This window comes from Scylla paramamosain, chromosome 8 (assembly GCF_035594125.1).
Source record: "Scylla paramamosain isolate STU-SP2022 chromosome 8, ASM3559412v1, whole genome shotgun sequence".
Classification (NCBI taxonomy): domain Eukaryota; kingdom Metazoa; phylum Arthropoda; class Malacostraca; order Decapoda; family Portunidae; genus Scylla; species Scylla paramamosain.
This window is the reverse complement of record NC_087158.1, coordinates 16,959,791-16,976,463: the sequence shown is the minus strand read 5'-3', so window position 1 is coordinate 16,976,463 and position 16,673 is coordinate 16,959,791. Positions and strand designations below refer to the sequence as shown.

General features: G+C 40.2%; 1 protein-coding gene across 2 annotated transcripts in view; it reads right to left on the bottom strand.

Annotated features, from left to right (window-relative positions):
• The window catches only part of LOC135102874 (uncharacterized), a 42,789-nt gene that overhangs the window by 21,166 nt on the left and 4,950 nt on the right, over positions 1–16,673 (bottom strand). The gene's annotated exons all lie outside the window — the stretch shown is intronic.

Genomic DNA, 16,673 nt, shown 5'->3' with positions numbered 1-16,673 from the left:
AAGGTCAAGCAAGCCAGAGGAGAGGAAGGGAGGGATGGAGGGAGGGAAAAAGCAGAGGGATGAAGGAGGGGAGAGAAGGAATTGTAAAGATCAGAGAATAGGAGTCAGAATACAGTATTGGATTTTTTTGGAAAGGTGGAGGGAAAAAATGAATGGAGGAAGAGAGGTAAGAAGAATATAGGAAAAATGAAGATGGAAATTTTTTCGAAGACAGAAAAGAAATCAGAGAGATATGTAAGAATGCAATCACCGAGAAAAGCGTTTAGAATCTTATTTTTTGCAGGTTGGAAAAAAGAAAAAAAAAACAATATTCGAAAGGTTTGCTGTATACTGCAAATGGAAAAAAAAAGAAACAAGAGTAAGTAGAATTTATGTAACATCGAAATATATTTTACTTATATATGCAAATGAAGCTGCTCATATAGATTCTTTTCTTTTCTTCTTTTCTTTAGTTTTCCAATTTTTCTTCCCCTTTCTTCCGGCGGCCCCTTCGCTTCCACCAAACACCTTCCGCCCACCCCACGGTCCAGATATTGGAGGCTCGTCGTCCCCCACCTCCTCAGCGTCCACTAAGTTCCAAGACATCTTCTATATTTTCGCAGCGGATTTATGAGCATCAGCCTTCGTCATTAGAAACGGAATTCACAGGGACTTCTTTAGCGTCTTTACTCTTAACAAGCTAATGGTTGGGGCGAGTTACTCTTCGCAATGTATAAAGATTTCGCGGCCTGGCTCCTATGTAACACGCACAATAGGGCGGGAAGGAGGATCAAAACCCCTCTAATGCCGAGGTGCTAGGGGATGGCGACACTCTTCCCTTACAGAATAGATTACAGCAAGATTATAGGACACGTCTCCCTGCCTGATATGTACATGAGCTATAAGGAAAACTTCATTATAATCTTCGATAATACATTTTTCGTAATACATTTTTCGTAATGTATATATGAAAAAAGAAAAAAATCACCGAAATCAGCAGAGTACGTTTGAAAAATTGTGATACATAATCGCGTTGCGTGACACTAAACAGTTCTTGACGCTGATGACACAAAAGGGTTGTCCCTGTGAATTCTGTTTCCAGTGACGAAGGCAGACGCTCATGAATCCGCTGCGAAAATATGGAAGATGTCTTGGAATTTAGTGGACGCTGAGGAGGTGGGGGACGACGAGCTTCCAATATCTGGACCGTGGGGTGGGCGGAAGGTGTTTGGTGGAAGCGAAGGGGCCGCCGGGAAGAAAGGGGTAGAGAATGCAGTATTAGTGACGCTATCTGCATAATTAACTTCAGCTTCAGCCATCTGACCCATCCCAGTAAATAGATGAAAATGCACAATAAATGGAGCAGAAGAGTCAAATACAAACATCAACAAAGGTAGAGTAATGAGGTGGTTCAGTGCACCAGTCCAGTGTTGTTTTCTCTCTTACGTGCGGTGAGAAGTTATGATGCATGCACACTCGACGACAGAGAGAGAGAGAGAGAGAGAGAGGGGGGGGGGGGAAATAAGATACGGTAGTAGTCATATGTCATAAAAAGCCATTTGAGTTCAAACATTACACATATTCTCTCTCTCTCTCTCTCTCTCTCCTTTTCTTTAGAGTATCAAGTTATATTTGCTTTAAGATACACCGCAATCTTCTCATTTTGGCCATGCTTGACTCACCGAGAGCCAAGTTTCACTTTTGATTTGTTTACAAGTAAAAAGAAATCTGATGGAAACTCATACAAATGTTCAACACTACTACAAGTACATTATTAGCCTTCGGAATTAACTATTATTTGGGCGTAAAACTACCAAAGCAATTTCTTAAACAGCTGTGGAATTTTGTTTTCGGTTATTTGGTGTTCGTGATGGTTATTTTTATAAAACGAATTATTTTTTGTCCGTCAACTCATTTTTTTCTTTTTTTTTTTCCCATACAGTATTTCTCCGGGTGGATTTTGATATGTGGCTGTGAATCCTTCGATGATGATGGATGGTGACTGAGACTGGACGGTAATACTTTATGGTATTCTTCATTCCATATATCCGCGATGTTGCGGGGCCTTCCCTTTTCAAATCAGTCAAGTAAATCATTCCTTTTTCTTGCACATGCAGTACACTACATTATCCATGCTGCATGTAGTGGTGAACGAGGTATCGTACACGACTGATGCCTCTGTATAACACCGTGACATTATAATGAGGTTACCATCATGCCTTATAGCCTTTGATGTGTCTCCATCATTGTTATCACTTGTAACTCGCTCACGTACACTAGTGTTACCGAGAGAAGGTGTGCGTCCAATGAGCTTCCCGGGAAACTGATGTGGTTGAGTTACTCTTGTTTTGTTGGAACAATGGAAAGCCATTTCTTACTGGAGGAGACCACAGTACCATCATTCTGGTTAAGAGGGAAATGATGTCATCTCTGAGTATTTGTACTAGTGGCACCGCTGCCAGCAACATGTCCCGGGTACAACGGAAACACGGTGCAGTACTTATGTTAATATGACTGGACTGTACAGGGTTACGGATAGCAGCGTCAAGGTGACGCCGAGTGACGACTGGCGAGCCGATTCGCAGAACGGGACGCCGCAGTGGACAGCCGAAGCACCTTACAGGGACACAAAGGCTAACACATAGTCTTCGTTGTTCTTTTACTAAATTGTGTCACAGTTTGGTCCCCATCCATTCAGAGTTTAATTTTTCTCTGATGTCACTGTGCCATGCTCTCTGTCTTTTCCACAGTTTTAGTAAGGCGTCTACAAGCCCAGTGTTGTTGTTCTTTGTTGTATTGGGATAGATATCTTTTATTTCTTACATTTCCTGTTAAAATTTGTTGTCAGCAGTATGATGGTATTGATAACCAAATTACGTCGCTCCTTGCTGCTAGATGAAAGTACCCATTTGGGGACATGTTTCATCTGAGCAGTCTGTATGATTATAATAATACACAGAACCTCTCTATCAATAGGCTCTTTCAAAATAGTATGCAAACATATCTCTTTTTAATTCCAGTGTCAGCTCCCCCGGGTCGGCATGCTTTCAGACCTATGTGGTTCTCTGTTTATTGGTATCTTTTGAATAGTACCACGTTGAAAGAAGTGTGAATAGTATTGTGGGCGATGATCCAAAATGACCTAGTAGATCACTGATTGAAAGTACTAGACTGGCGTGCATGAGATATTAGAAGCATTCACAAAAGTCACAATGTGATCAGCAGATACCTAGCTGATAAATAACAATTCCCTGCTCCACACTACACTCCTCACCTCACCTCACCTCAACTGCGGCCGCCACACAGCCTCAATCTAGGTTCACCAGGCAGCACCCCACGCCAAGCGCACCCAAGCACTGTCACTCGCCCTGCACTTAACAGTAAATTAAACAAAGCCACAACCATTAAAAGAGGTTCTTACACACACACACACACACACACACACACACACACACACACCCCTGCCAATGTCTTTCTCTTGTCTCTTCATTATTCTTATCCGTATTTTCAAGTTCCCTTCACTCTTAAATAAGGGGTCTCTCACTTATCAGCCATCATTTTCATTGCTTTCCACCGCAATTTGTGCCCCTCTTTCTGTAATTTTCCCAAATGTCATCGTTGGTCTTGTTGCCCTTACCGGCCGCTGTCCTACCCTTTCCATAAATATCACCTCGGAAGTAACCTTCACCTCTGTCTTTCATTCTCCTTCATTCTAAGGAAATATTCCGTGCTGTCAAGGAGATTAATTTCCATCACGCCCACGGCTTTCAAGGACATGAGTTAATCTTCAGACAATCAAGGGATTCACTTCTTGAACGCTCCGCTTCCCTCAGGGCCTGAATAGAGCGGGATCATCTTAAACTCGTGATGAAAGAGAGGTAAGGAGCGTCAAAGCCTCTGCCTTTCCCATATTACCTGACGGTTCTGTGGCTACACAGCGAATAGAAATTAGCCAGTAATATGAATGAATCAGGGACGTGGTGTGCATGATGGAGGAGGCCAGAGAACTGTCGTGCGTGGTGTGCTGGTGGTGAAGATACTAGCGCCATATGAGTGACGAATGCATGACTTTTTTGTTAGTTTTATTTACGTGTAAGTAGATTTCCATGACCTTTCTAAAAATAAAGGAAAATAAATGTGTAAAATACATTAGCTTAACTTACACTAATTGCTAATCAAATATATTTAAAGTGGTAATGACCTGTGAAGAATATTTTGATTCCGTGTTGTCTAGTTGCATATTATTCGACTCGATTGAAATGTGTCACGTATATATGTATTAAACGTTGTTGTCACATATGGTGAATAATTAATTGTTGCACTTTAAGTTTATAGTACTGAACAGACAAAAAACAGGGAGTTCGTGGTGTTCAGGCATCCAATGGCGTGAGGAGGGCGATTGGAAAGTTACTTCATATACAACAGGAGAATTTAAAGCGAAAACAGCTACGTATTTACTACAGTAGAACCTATCTAAAGAATTACTCCATGAAAATTATTTTAATCTATTTAGTACAATGAAAGGAAGCACATTATATCATAAAAAGAAATGGAATGTCATCTCAATGTCACTCAACCGATGCATAAAAAGTGAACGATTTTATTTTAGCAGTAACATGCAATATTGAGACTTGCAATATTACTTTAGAAATATATCAGGATAATATGGGTACCTTCATGTCACCTCTCCAGCGACACAATCGCGGACAAATGCAAAGTAAGTGATACAATATCTGCAGTACATGGCAGCATCACTCAGCAGTTGATTGTATTTTTTGAAAACTGAAAAAAAAACCGTAGTTTGTGTTTCATATTAGTATTGTTACTTAACTTTTTTTTTTTTAAGAAATCCTTCTCAGTCTTACACAATCAGGCAAATTTACATAGCTCCTCATAAGATCTCACCTTCATCGCTGCTCTAAAACAAGGGGACAAGTTAAAACTGTTTCTAGCGATAAAGTTATGAGTAACAAATAGTTTATCTCATACCATCCTCCCTATTACCTTTCTGAGACACAGACTGAGCAAATACTATTTTTCTATTGGTGATTTTACAGTGTCTTAAAAATATGGGAATCCGCCTCGAAATGTCACCTGGAAGTGCGGTGCGTTCTTAACTTTCCAGCATCCGGTTTCCTCGTTTTTCTGCCTTGGGATTGAGCTATTTGGTGGGTTTAACATTTCACTGTCCTGAGTCCTCCCAAAGCCTTATATTTTCTCCACTCACAGCATGCTTCCTTTATAATATTGCTACTCCCCAAACGCTCGCCATTCCATGTGGTCGCTCATGAATATAATATAAGACAGCTGAAGTCTTCGCATTCAGGAGCCAAGAAAGGAAACGGGGATACAAAGTCGCCGTTGGAAGAAGCAGGCTGCTGGTTGTAGTAATATTTCAAACCACCATGGGCAAGAAACGTCAAGCAGCAAGGAAGTATACTATTAAATAAACAATTTTCACAACATTATGAGGAGTAGTGGGTCTTGCTCACAAGCGAATTGTGTGTAATTGGTAGAACAAAAAAACTAGTGGTATAGTGGGGAGTTGAGCATGTCTGTACAAATGTATAAGGTACAGGCATTTCCTGATCTAACCCATCATAATATGGTTAGATATTATTAAAGTGTGACCTTACTGATTCACATAGGTACGAGTACTAACTGCTAGTACTGTGTTGTTATTGTGTACAAGTTCGTGTTTGCTGACCTGCGTTAAGAGTTTGGAGAATAATAATATAAATAATGTAAGCGAACATACCATGAAATTTTGCTTTGGGAAGAGTATCTAAAAGAAGCTAAATTATAAACTTTCGAAAAGAGTCCCTCTTGCTGACAAATAAAGGAAAAAATGTAGAGATTTAAAAAAACTATTGAGCGCAGCCATTATGAAATACTTAGTTCGTTTTCATGTCTTTGTTTTCTGTCGTTCTTGCCTTTTCCTACTTATTCATGGTTTTAATGCTTTTGTGTTTTTCCTTTGATAGTTATTGTTATTTAATCTATTATTTATAGATAATTGCAGTGTTGTTACCATTCACCGTGTAAGAAAGAAAAAAATACTATTCCGGATGTTGCTTTTGTAATGGCAGTTTGTGCTCTCGTAAAAAAAAAAAAAAAAAATAATAATAATAATAAATAAATACTTAGCATTCAGCACAAGAAATAGCAGTGTGCCTAACTTTCACTCCCAGGTTTTTAGTCACCTCGGCTGACTCCTAATAAGGTGGATCGTGAAAGCGAACTGGTTAAACGAAAGCACATCAAACTGAATCACGGTGGTCAATACCATGGCAATACATTCATTACTGCATTTACTTGTTAATTGACTGAATAAAATGTAGGCAAACTGCAATCTTTCACCGACTCCTTATACTCGTGCAATAAATGCTTCACCGTGTCTGAAACTTGAAGAAAATATTGCTCCTTTTGTTTCATTGCACGAAATCCTCGAGATGTCTCCCGACGGCACCACTGACATTGTTATTTATTGGTGGCTGGATTCGCAGCCACACCACCCCGCCAGAAACCCTCGACGCTGTCCGTCACCAGCAACACTGGAGCGATCGCTATAACGTCCACGTTCACTACTGATATATTGCCCATAATCAATGGAAGTGATATATAAATAAAGTTACTGTTACCAAATAAGAAGCAGAGACCATGCTGATTAACTCGTACGTTAACCTGCTCTCTCTCTCTCTCTCTCTCTCTCTCTCTCTCTCTCTCTCTCTCTCTCTCTCTCTCTGATAATACTTATTTGCCATTTTATTATCTTTTTTCAGTGATGGGCAGAGAGAGAGAGAGAGAGAGAGAGAGAGAGAGAGAGAGAGAGAGAGAGAGAGAGAGAGAGCCGATGGTGGCGGGGGTTTGGGAGGCACTGCACTGTATGGAAGAGCCCTGTCTGAGGCTGGAGCGTGGTGCTACTGGAGCGGGTCACTTCCCGGCTGGCCGCAGTGCTGTTAACACGTCACCGCGCGCTTCTGCTCCTCTTGGCACATCTCTTGTGCTTGCCGCTACTCAAGGTTGGACACGTCTTGTGCTATCTTATAATAATAATGGTATGCTTCAAGGCTATAGTGATAACTGCTTTCTTTTTCACATAATTTATTTATGACGTGCACTTCAAAATTTGTCAGTGCAGGATTATTCAGTGTTGAAATTCCTCGCGGGATTTACAGCTGTCATTACAAAAGAGTCTGCAAATAATTTGGAAGAAAAGGTGATTCTGTTCGCTGTAAACTCACTGATAACTATAGGAAAACTCATTTAAAAGCGCGAATAGCTGTTTAGTGATCGTGTGAGTGCTTATTCCACCGAGAGAATTGCATGTGCAGTATTCTACCCCAAAAAAGAAAAATACATGGAGAGACCTCGTTAACTGCCTGTGGCGTCGAATGAACCTGCTAACAATTTCATTATATTGCACTGCTCCAGCCAGCTGTGTATACAAGGTTGTAGCTCCATAAGTTTGGCGAACGAGAGGGTGTGTTCTTCTCTCGCCGTGCACAAAGGCAAGCGAGTTCCGTCATCAGCTCCGGCACAAAGGTAGGACTTTGTCAATACCCATTCGCCTGTCCGTTCCCCATTGTTCACTTTGGTTTATGGAAATTGCATGTTGACTGTTTATTTTGGTATCGACTTTTTGTGTGCAAAAACAACATAAATAAATATAAATGGAATGTGTGATCGACGTCGTGTTTACGTTACAGAATGTTTTAGCGGTTAGCTTTTAGACTGAAAAAAAGTATTGCGTTGAATTACTTTATTCCATATTTCATAAATAACAATAACATTTCATAACAATCAGACTTCCTCGGCGTAGCATGCCAACCGTGAAGATAATGCGATAGTGAAGTCATTTTCATTCACCCATCCTCCATCCAGATCATAGTGAATAACTTGCACACTCAGTCATTAACACTCTGCTCAACATTCACCTCGAATAACGCCGCCTTCAGTACTGTGACTCCACAGTGGTTTTCGTTTCACATTATCACAAAGTACGTCGTTCTTTGAATTAAGTACCAGGTGGAAAAGGGTATCATGTTCTAGCATGCATTAGGCTTTCGGATCTTTGTTTTCATTTTCGCCACTGACACTTACATTCCTAGCAGCTCTAGATTGTCATTTCCTTATAGGCTTCCTGCATCGCTTCTCATTTCCATCCTCCATACTACACCATAGTGCACTACTGAGGTGCACTGTGATGTAGTTCTTGGGTTACCCATCCCTCGATATCATCATACTGCCTGAACCCTCAGCTGTTCTTTGTAAAAATTTGTGCTCGCCACAGATTCATTTTGTATGGATTTTCACCTCCAGGGAACATGCTGGACACACACACACATATATATATATATATATATATATATATATATATATATATATATATATATATATATATATATATATATATATATATATATATATATATATATAAATTTAACTATCTTCATCTTTTAGCAAAACCTCTCTCTCTCTCTCTCTCTCTCTCTCTCTCTCTCTCTCTCTCTCTCTCTCTCTCTCTCTCTCTCTCTCTCTCTCTCGCACAAATCTAGGTGTGTGTGTGTGTGTGTGTGTGTGTGTGTGTGTTTATTTGAAGTTTTGCAACCAAATTAATCGATGGGTTGGACTTATCACATCCTCATCTTCTGAGCGTGACGGACGCGACCCATTCAGCCCGACGTTCATTATTCATTAAACTGCAGTGTCGCAAGGGAACAGTGCGGTGGAAGTTTCTGATGCGAGTTCTTTGAAGACTGCTACGTAATGGACAGGACATGTAGAGGGTGACTGTGGTGGCAGGTATTCAGTGCTATTGGGATTAATCAGGGTTTGTGCCAAATTAATGAGCTAATAATACTGTTCCGTGAGGAGAGTGATGCTGGCACAGCCAGGGATGTCTGGGCTTTAGTAGACGTAGAGGGAGGGGATGGTAAACGTTGGACGTCAATGCAGGAGGAAACTTTGCAGCACTTATTTTTTTTAGGACTCGACCTTTCAACCTGATTTTTTTTTTTTTTTACATTATTCCCTGACTTCCAAACTATAAGACGCAGAAGCGTCACCCCGCCCAAGTTTGGACGTATATCTACTCAGTATTCGATCTGTTTAAAGAGAGTGGAAAATAAGCGGGCAAGGAAGGATCCGAAGATATGTTGCTGTTTATCTTCAGTAATCCTCTGTGAAATGTGGGCTTGTTGTTTGTGAACTCTGTCCATTATTTTAACCCTTGATCAAGGGACGGCCAACCGAAATCAATGACGTTAAGGCCTCATGAGTGCGGGCATGCATAAACTTACCGTTTAGGATAATAAGGACATTAATGCCTTTCATAATCATGACGTGTGGGTAGGTACGACATACGCAAATAAATACATCTATCACTTAAGTTAAACACATTTTGCATCTGTTGGAAACAGCGTGATGCATGTAGGCTGTTAGTGACTTGGTAAGGAAATGTAATTTTGTAAGTCCTGAACAAATGAAGGAGGGATTTACTTCGAGACCAAAAAGAGCAGAACAGTTTATAGTGGACCAAGTCTTGAAAACAATTAACTGTGGCGTGTAAGAGAAAAGAAGTTTCACTAACTTGCTGACTAGAGTGAACAAAGGGAACTAATATAGACTTTACTCCTTATGCTGAAAAGGGTGGTTGAACCATGCAAGGGCGATAGAGATGAACAAGAAGAGCCGATTGTTTTAGCAATGAACAGCGTTGGAGAATTGCAGGAAATGGCAGATGAAGGATACGGAAATGTGTAAGGGAAGTGGTTATCACGTCAACTTTTACAGTGCTAATAACACTTGTGAATAAAATTAATCTTAACTTATGTATTCAAAATGTAAATGTTACCTTTCTTCAGAATCTAAATCTTCACACTGAGGCCAGCAGGTTGCTATGAAAGCAGTTATTCTCGCTTTAACTTTGATTCTGCTAATTTAATTTTTTGCATGCCGCGTCTAAATGTGGAAGTAGAGTTGATAAATTAAGAAACACAAAGGTAATGATTGTGTTCGTGTGCACCCACCCACCCCCACACTAATGGTTGCTAAATATGTACGTGATTACCTTGAAGGCAGTGTACTTCTTCCGGAAGTTATACGAATGGCAAAATTCGTGACTCTCAGCTTCAGCTCGTGCAGCCACAGCTCTATTCAATTTTATCATTTGTCAGCGCTGGTATACCCTTTAGGGGAGCACTAAACTTCATATGAAGAGTGAGTTGAAGCTAAAAGTTCACAGAGGAGACCAGCTGGCCTCACCTAGATTTACCCTAAGGTTGAGTTTTGGAGCCACAAGAACAAACATTCAGCTTCTGAGATCCTAAGAGTTATGGCATGTGTGCGGCTTTCCATCCACGGAGCCTCTTTCTGATCGGCTGTTCACCCTCCTATCGTGCCACGCCTTACTTCGTAATTTTGCGTTTCAAGATTTGCATGGTGTGTTTTTCAATAGACGTACAGAATATTATTTTTATAAACACCAGCTTGTTGAGTTATACCAGAAGACTACTTTGTCCTCTGTGATATTTAAAAATTACCTGCGAATCATATCTTAATTCAGAAATAAGAGTTTTTATTAACTGTTACCAAAATATTAGTACACGTATTCAACCATAATTTTCGAGGGCAAAACTATTTAACAATCGAAGAGCTTGGTTTACATATTGGTTCAATATATAAAGAACTTAATCATAAAAAAATCTGACTGTGTTGAAGTCACAATGAAAGTATTTCACCACCAATGAACATATTGTAAAAAGATCTGTGCATATGTACATATATCTAGCATGCAATCGAACAAAACCGAATAGCAGTTGTAGGTCACGGCAGCCTTGGAGTGACCCGTGGATAAGGTCACTCATCACTTACTTGTTTTTTTAAAACAACCGAGTTACTTTCTATTCCAGTTGTTCCCTTTTGTGTAGGAAATGTTCTGGATTTGTATGCTGTATTTCATACTTTATATTCTTCATCACTTGTTTTTTCATGAGCGTACTTGTCATGAGACATGAAATGCAAAAAAATCTGCATCAAATATGAGTATAATGATTTCGCGGTGCAATTTTGTTAATTTTTTTTTTTCCTTAGAGTGGTTTCCACCACGTCCATGTGTTATGCTCAAGATGAAATTTGCTGTTTTAAGTTGAAAAAAACATTTTCATGTTCAGAACACTTGCCCTGTCTCCTGGCAAGTTAATTTTCTGGCATGCCTTTCGTGTTTAAGGAAATAAACAGATTTTTTTCGTATCCATTCACGAGGTTCAGTTAAATCTTCTTTAGCTTTTGCTTAATTTAATACATTATGCATTGCAAACAAAAAGTAAAAAAAAAAATAAACTAAACAAAACTTAGATATGCAAGCTTGATGCTTCGCATTGCAGAGGAGCACTGTGCGTCCCCCGCGGTTGCACAGTATCACCAATTGCTCAGCACGTGGTGGTTCATACATTATATAGCGTTCTATAAATGATACAGATGTTACAAGTTTCTAAGTATCAGATCCTCAACTGTACTAAATCATGTCCTATCCGCATGTCATTCCGACAAAATATTTAGCAACTATTTTCAAATCCTTTCGCTTGCTTGCTTTGCTTGCTTTGACTTCACTCAGTTTTTATATTGCCAAACTTTTTCGCCGGCATGGTGGATATGAATCATGTATTTCCTCTTACATTTTGCGCGCGCACGCACGCACGCACACACTACATCTAAATAAATAAATAAATATTATATATATATATATATATATATATATATATATATATATATATATATATATATATATATATATATATATATATACATACATACATACACACACACCAATGGCTGTTGGATGACTGACTGTATCTCTTAGAAGACACAGAGAGCGAACACGAAGGTGGGGTCTAAAAAAAGTTATTCTGAAAGAATATCATCATTCAATGTGACCCAATGAGGTATATTTTTCAACATAGTCACTTCTTTCATCGGTGTTGCAGTGCTTGGATCTTTTTGGTGAAGAAGCATTCGTCTTGCTGGTCATTAAAGTAAATGACAGCTGCTATGACGTGATCATTACAGCTGTACTGATTCCCGGCAAAGTGTTTTCCATGTTGGGAAGAGATGATAGTCAGATAGAGTTCAATCAGGAGGACAGAGAAGGTAATCAACCGGTTCAAAGCCAGTCACGCACAGGAGCCATTGCAGCCCCAGACTTGTGTGTACTGGAGCACTGTTCTGGTGAAACAAGACCCCTTTCGTCACTTTTTCTTTGAGTCTAGTCGTGATGGCATTTCGTTGCTGCCTCAACGAGTTGCCACAATATACTCTACTGATGGTTTGGCTCTTTTGAATATAGTCAGTAAATACTATATTTTCATCCCCCGAAACTGAAGCCATCACCTTCCCTATAGAGGAGACTAGATCTGAACCAGATGTAGAAGGGCGTTTTCACTGCACCCATTGTCTCTTTCTTTCTAATACAGTGATGAATCAAACACTCACGTCGAGTTAGGAAACTTTCATGGAACCCATCTGGATCTGCCTCAAAGCATGTCAAATTTTCCCGTGATGTAATCGGTCTGGTGCTTTTGTGATCAGGTATCAAAAGACGTGACACCCACCGAGCGGGGACCTTTGTCATGCAAAGTTTGTGGAAAAAAAAATCAGCCAACTTACGGTATACATATTTATTTGATTTACAATCTTGCCTGTTATCCATCCCATGTTTTACTGACCACTTGTCTAAATGACTTTCAAGTCTTTCTCTTCCTCTCCTGGATTCAGCTACGTGGTCATTTTTGCATTCTTGACAAAGCCGGAATGCTTTATTAACTGTGTTGTGTTTAAATGCACATCGAAACAGTTTGCACGAATCAAAATTTGTGAGCTTGAACAAAAAACACGCACGCGGATTTCAAAATAGTTGCCAAAAATTTGTTGTCAAAAGCTAGACTAGTATTCTGGTAGTTACAGTACGCAGAAATTTGTTACATAAAATGAGGCTTTCAGCATGAGAAAGTCACTATTGGAACGGTTAACATTCGCCCTCCCACGTGCTGGGTGACATGTGGCGAACTACATGTACTACCGGTACTGATGATTAGCACTAATATTCAATATATATTCTAAGTGTTCTTGCAGTTCATTGAAAAAAAAAGAAAAGACAGAATTTGTAAAGAAAAATAATTATTTAGCCATAGAATAAAGTATGAACTTGAATATGTTATTTTTATGCTAGCTCATTATATGAGTATGCAAATCGCAAACTCCGTACCTGACTAGACAAGCTTCATCACGGAAGAGACGCAAGTTCCGAGGTGCTTGCTCTCACTTACTTGCATGGAGTTTATGGAAAAAAAATAACATATAACACACACACACACACAGTGATGATCCAGTGGCCAGCGCTCAGACGTGGTGATCTCGGTGATCAAAGTTTGAGTTCGAGCTGGCCTTTTTCCGAGCTATCGCCAAGTGGTCGAAAGATATCCAAATGCCTGTTATTAATACTATGCTCAACGGGGAGTGCATCAGGGAGCTCCCGGATGCAGCATGAAACCCTGCAGAGGTGTTACTTGGGGAAAAAAAAAAAAAAAGACTATGTCGCCAAGGGAAGGGACTGACCGGTTAGACTAAAAAGAGAGAGAGAAAAAAAGTGTTGGGTGCGACGACCGTTTTAGGCCCCACACACACACACACACACACACACATTATGTCTTTACATTTGTGAATAGTTATATAATATAAAAATAATATATGAATATAAATAAAAAGGAAAACACGCAAACTTACAATATGATATTCGTAGCACTAACAGTACATACTGAACTGCTGTGTACACCCCTTTAATTAACACATTCCCATGAACGCTCATACCTCACACGCATCACACGCACTCGTGGTAATGGGACACACAACTTTTACATAGATATGCAGTAACTATCTAAAAAATGAAAAGGATAACCTAATACCAGATAACAAAGCCAAATAATTCCTCTCTCTCTCTCTCTCTCTCTCTCTCTCTCTCTCTCTCTCTCTCTCTCTCTCTCTCTCTCTCTCTCTCTCCGAAATTCAGAAAAAAAGTGAATGACAGGGGGACAGAAAAAAATACAGGGTCGCGTCGTTCATTCTCGTCTTCTATTTATGTCACTAGGAACCACACGTGTTCGCTATTCAGGTTTTTTTTTTTTCCGATCCCAGTTGGAAGCCTTAAATATACCGACTGTTGTAACCGCAACACATTTATTGTTTGTAAAATAAAGAAAAAGTACATGTACCCTTGATAAGCCTTTAGGTAAATATCGCCTCTGTCACTTTCCTCTTGTAATGTTAGTATGGAAAAAAGCTTGTTTTCTTTAATACGGGACTATATTGAATGAGAATATATCCACTAGCACAGAGACCATGCCATCTTATATCATCCCAACCACCTCCCCGTGCCCCAGGCTGTGATCTGACTTCCACCACCCTTATCAGACACCTCGACCCCATCCTCCCACCTAGCAGCCAGCTGACACCACACGCAGGACAACGCGCATTACGCCCAATATCTAAGTCCGGGACTCCCGTCCTTGTCTCGCCGCCCCATCACCACTGCCCACAATGCTGCCCAGGCTCGAGGGTGACCCCCACCTTCAGTTTTCCTCCAGGCACTTCGTGCCGTCACCCTGACATAAGAACACAAGAAATAAGGGAAGCTGCAAGAAGCGACCAGGCTTACACGTGGCAGTCCCTGTATGAAATATACCTACCTATTTCCATCTGTTATCCCCATCCATAAACTTGTCTAATCTTCTCTTAAAGCTCTCTAGTGTCCTAGCACTAACAACATGATTACTGAGTCCATTCCACTCATCTACCACTCTGAGAACAAATTTTTTTCCCATCTCCTTCCTAAACCTAAATTTTTCAAGCTTGTACCCGTTATTTCTTGTTCAATCCTGGTTGCTGATCCTAAGAATTTTGCCTACATCCCCCTTGTTATAACCCTTATACCACTTAAAGACTTCTATCAGGTCCCCTCTTAACCTACGTCTCTCTCAAGAATGTAAATTTAACAGCTTCAACCTCGCATCGTAAGGAATACTCCTCATCCCCTGTATCCTTTTAGTCATTCTCCTCTGTACTGATTCCTGATCTGTACCTGTTCACTACCTGGCATATCCTGCATGTTTTCCTGGGTGAAGACAGTTAAAAAATACTCATTCAGAAGTTTAATAATCTCCTCCCCAGAACTAACCAGCTCCCCATCTGCTGCCTTTAATGGACCTATAGTATCCTTATTCTTCGTCCTGTATACCTGATAAAATCCCTTGGGGTCCGTCTTCGCCTGGCTGGCTACCTTTAATTCATAATTGTTCTTAGCTTTCCTCGTTAACTTCCTGACTGTTCTAACTAATTCATTATATTGTGTCCTTAAAACTTCTTCACCTGCCCTTATATATCTCTTATATATACTTCTCTTATAATGCTTTAACCTAGCAGTCATCCATTTAGGGTCATTTTTTTGTGATCTTATTGTCCTATCCGGGATGTTTGCTAACTGACCTGTATGAACTTTATCTACGAAATATTTATACAATTCATCTACATTTACCTCACCTAATCCCCTCATTGCGGCCCCTACCATCCTCTCCACTCCCTCAGCTATTCGCCTTGACCTCACCTCTCTCATTTCAGCATGACCTGACATTCCAACATAACACCTATCTCCCCCTTCCTCTTTCCTCCTCCCCTTCCGGACACTTCTTCCCTCCTCTTGTCCTACACACTCACGCCTCACCTCACCTCTCTCATCCTGCCTTATCTCTCTGAACTCCGTCCCTGACCTGACCTCACCCTGCATCCTTTGTCAGTCCACTCCTTGGAGGTACCTTTTTTAATTCTTCAAAATCTGCTCTCCTAAAGTCAGGTATTTTACTAGTGTTTTTGTTTCTAACAGTTTCTTCTCATTCTAAATTGTACCTAATTTCCCTATGGTCACTGTTACCTAGCTGTCCTCCAACCTCTACCTGCGTGACTGCTTCCTCCCTGTTAGTAAGAATTAAATCTAGAATATTATTCCCCCTTGTGGGTTCTACGACTACCTGTTTTAAAAAATTATCCTGAATTACCTTAAGAAATTCCTCTGCTTCCTTGTTACCCACAATCAGACTCCAGTCGATATGCCTAAAATTAAAATCTCCTACCACGCATACCTGACTGTACCTGCCTGCTCTATTTAATTCCTGCCACAGTGAGGTGTTAATTTCCTCTGTACTGGTCGGTGGTCTGTTAACTACCCCTAGTACTACTGACTGCGATCTTTCCTTAATATCTACCCATATCGACTCGGCTTTGTTATCTGTTTTAATTCTATTGTTCATACAACACTAATGTGTCCCTAACGTATAACGCGACGCCTCCCTCCTCCTCTCCTGTTTTCCCTATCTTTATAAAACATTGTATAACTATCTATCTTAACCTCTGGATTACATACTTTTCCTGACATATCTAACCAAGTTTCAGTAAAAAGCAATGATATCAAATTTCTCTACACTCGCTATTCTTCTAAGCAAGTCTATTTTATTCAGAATACTTCTACAGTTTGTGTAGTAAACACTTAAGCTATTTCTCACCTTCCCTGAGCTAGCTACCTTTCTAGATTTAACTAATTTGCCCCTCGCCTTCTCACTACCCCTTCTTCCCTCCCGACTAACGAAAAA